Here is a 3879-nt window from a genome sequence, read left to right as displayed (position 1 = left end):
GCTCAACTGTGCATCAAAATCCCTTCCAGTGTCACACACATATATGAAAACACATCTCCAGGGTGATAATTAGTACAAAACATTTTGTTAAGATTTCTGCATTTGGATGTAAATGGTGTAGCCAAAAAGGCATTTGTTAAAATTAATTTTTATAATAATCTAACCTGCAGAATAATTCCTCCTGTGGTTACAAATGTGTCTCTCCTGATATCCAGTTATGTATTTTAGCCCTTGAGATGATTAAAAAAAATAACCATGATCACCACTTCTGAAGATCTTGTGATAAGTGTTAGCGGTTCATTTTCCAATTTGAGTTTTTCTTGTTTTTGTTTATGCATTTTCCTTTTAAATTATACTGTATAGGGTAAACACCATTTTTTCGGTTGTATTTTTCTGTGATCTTAATTATTAATTATTATGTCATCCAAAAGATCCAACGTCCCCTCTTTCTAAAAGCACATCTCTTTAAGCTCTGGCTGAACCTGATCAGAAGGCTTAGCCACAAAACCATGCATTTTAGTTATTGGCGTAAGAAGCTCATACTATTTATTGGTTCTAAAAGCACAAATGTTCCATTTTAGTACATCAGTTCAGATGAGGGAAAGCATATTAGCCAGAAAAATATATCAATAAATATTAAGCAGCAGAAAAAATAAAATTGCTATGTGACCAGAACTTGAAAGTGGGAAGGCGTTTAAAGCATCTCTGACTTCTGTTCTTCTCATTCTTTTGGGTCAGGCTAAGCTCACACCAGCTTACCAGCTCTATGTTTATTTTTTAACATTTTGCAGTTGATAAAAATAAACATGAATACCATAAATCCACAGTAAGAGGGAAGTTATTCACTCACTAGTGAATTTTAACTCAAAGTGGTGCCTAATCATTATTAGAAGTGAAATTCTAATGGAAGAATATAGTATTGTAACTAAATTAACCCTGATAACCTCCACTGAACCTTGTTGCACAATTAACTACACTAGTACTAGATATATGGATAATTGATAGGCATCGGTGATTTCTTACATGATCTAAACAGTCTAGCAGTACAAAATTACTACCTGTATTTAAAGGCTGTTATAATCCCCAAGGAACCCGTAGGTGCTAAGAACGTGAAAGGACAAAATGCCTCATTACTGGATAAAAAGGCCTTGGCCATAGCTTGAAATGTTTACTATTCACACCGGTGTATCTTCTAAAAGGGTACACAATAGAATTCATTGTCCGAAAAGGAATGGACCAAAAAGCAGATGAAAAATTAGTCTCAATCATTTTTGGTCCTTTTGCTTTAATTGGAACAATTGGGATGTACATGTATTATAACAGAAAATTACTTTTTTAATGTTTTCCTGAACATTTTCTTCCAAATAAAGCATGTGTATGATATGTGGATACACATCATGCCCAAGATTTCATAGAATTACTTGATGATATCAGTGAGATAAGGACTGATAGGTCTTATCACTTTCCACGTCTGACTACAAGCTCTGTCAACAGCAGAGATGTGCTCTACTACACATGTATATCTGTGACTGTGTATCAGATTTATCAATATAAGAGCCACTGTGATTTAATTAAAAAAGGCCCTGTGATTGTATCGCAAAGTTACAGTCTAATCAGGAAAGCAAGCACGTGCTAGATGTGCAAGATAACGGTTGTAAAGTGATCTGTTCATTGATTCCCCTGCACATTCATTTTTGCATAAATTTCTCATCACTGGATGCTTTGAAAAGTAACCATCTGCCTAACTGAAGTGGTTTAATGGTCCGCATCTCATTATGGTGCTTTTGGTACTTTAACAGAAAAAAAAGAGAAATACGAAAGTACATTTAGTTCATCTGGATGTAACAAAAATCTAGTTTGTAAATCTCTAAAAGATACTTTCGTTTCCTTGGTGAATGCCATATATTTTAATGATTTCTGCCTCTTCTATGTTTTTTTCTTTCTTTCAGTTTTTAAAGAGAGTTGTAAAATATTTTTTTAAGATAAAGCTGTCTCTTTGCTTCATTCTATATTTGGTACAAATCCATCAATGCTGTAAAACAAAATTAGATGATAGAAGGAGGAGAAATTTTCAAAACGGAAAAAAAACTACACAAAGCTGAAGTAGAACTAGATAAACATCATATAACAATTATTAAAAGCAGTATACTTTCTAGCAAAACATGTGTACCTATATGTTAGTTTATTATTAAAAGGGTATAGCAACTAAAAATAGGCTGGAATCTCTGTATGTCTTTAATAAATGTAATTCTGTAAATAAAACGTGTCTTAACCCCTTAAGGACAATGGGTGGTCCCTAAACCCATTGAAAACAATGAATTTTGAGCATGTACATGTACGGGCTTTGTCATTAAGGGGTTAATTATATAAGAAAGCTGCCATTAGGCCACAAGGTTACATAGATGACTATAACAAAAGTCCTTCTCCTAGTTACACCTCTTAACACAAAAGTGCTTGGTTGTATGCAATATGACCCTGTAAACTTGGGTTTTACCTTTTTAGTGCCTACAACATACGTGATGTGTGTTTAGAAGAAAAGTCTAACCATGACCAACCCTCACAATTGCTACTTATCTGTATTGTACTGGGATTCTGATTGATGCCCTCCTCCCTAGCTTGGAAAGATTAAAAGTGTCACCTAGGGCTGCAACTAACGATTATTTTCATAATCGATTAGTTGGCCGATTATTTTGTCGATTAATCGGATAAAAAAAATGAATGTAAATTTTTCATTTATTTAAAATAATTTAACCCCTTAAGGACAATGGGCGGTCCCTAAACCCATTGAAAACAATGCATTTTGAGCCCGTACATGTACGGGCTTTGTCATTAAGGGGTTAATAAACAAATGATGTTAAATACAAACAGCAGAATAAAAAAAAAACTTTGATAAAATGCATTTCTTGTCTTTATTTCCCAACCAGCCCCCTCAATGTATGCACATTTGAGCCCAGGCTTGCCATGCTGCCTCCCAGACATGCCACGCTGCCTTCCACATATGCCACGCTGCCTCCCACATATACCATTCCACGCTGCCTCCCACATATACCACTCCACGCTGCCTCCCAGACATGCCACTCCACGCTGTCTCCCACATATGCCACTCCATGCTGTCTCCCACATATGCCACGCTGCCTCCCACATTTACCACTCCACGCTGCCTCCCACATATGCCACTCCACGCTGCCTCCCAGACATGCCACTCCACGCTGCCTCCCACATATGCCACTCCACGCTGCCTCCCACATATACCACTCCACGCTGCCTCCCACATACGCCACTCCACGCTGCCTCCCACATATACCACTCCACGCTGCCTCCCACATACACCACTCCACGCTGCCTCCCACATACGCCACTCCACGCTGCCTCCCACATACGCCACTCCACGCTGCCTCCCACATACGCCACTCCACGCTGCCTCCCACATACGCCACTCCACGCTGCCTCCCACATATGCCACTCCACGCTGCCTCCCACATATGCCACGCTGCCTCCCACATATGCCACTGTGCCTGATACGCCTTATACCCCCTGATACACCACTCCATCCTCCCCAGGCATGCCACACTGCCTCCCAGACATGCCACGCTGCCCTCCCCACATATGCCTTATATAATGTATATGCCTTATACCCCCAGATATGTCACTCCGTCCTCCCCAGATATGCCTTATACCCCCCCAGATATCTCATAGTCCCCTCATAGAGTCACAGACCCGTTCACAGCACACTGACACCATACTTTAATAAATAATCTTCACTGCCCCCAGGATTTAGATTCCCCTTAGTTTGGCCCCCCTTTATCTCTAACTGCACCTTAAGTTAACTTTATTAAATTAATCAAATTAACCCTCAGTCCTCATCATTAAATTAACCCT

General features: G+C 39.0%; 1 long non-coding RNA gene across 1 annotated transcript; it reads left to right on the top strand.

Moving 5' to 3' along the window:
• Positions 1–2181: 2181 nt before the first annotated feature.
• LOC128484469 (uncharacterized) lies at positions 2182–2406 on the top strand. Its single transcript, XR_008351154.1, has 2 exons — positions 2182–2265; positions 2356–2406. It is a non-coding gene; the product is annotated as an uncharacterized LOC128484469 (long non-coding RNA).
• Positions 2407–3879: the final 1473 nt, after the last annotated feature.

This window comes from Spea bombifrons, chromosome 3, assembly GCF_027358695.1.
Source record: "Spea bombifrons isolate aSpeBom1 chromosome 3, aSpeBom1.2.pri, whole genome shotgun sequence".
Taxonomy (NCBI): domain Eukaryota; kingdom Metazoa; phylum Chordata; class Amphibia; order Anura; family Pelobatidae; genus Spea; species Spea bombifrons.
This window is presented reverse-complemented; position numbering and strand designations above follow the sequence as displayed.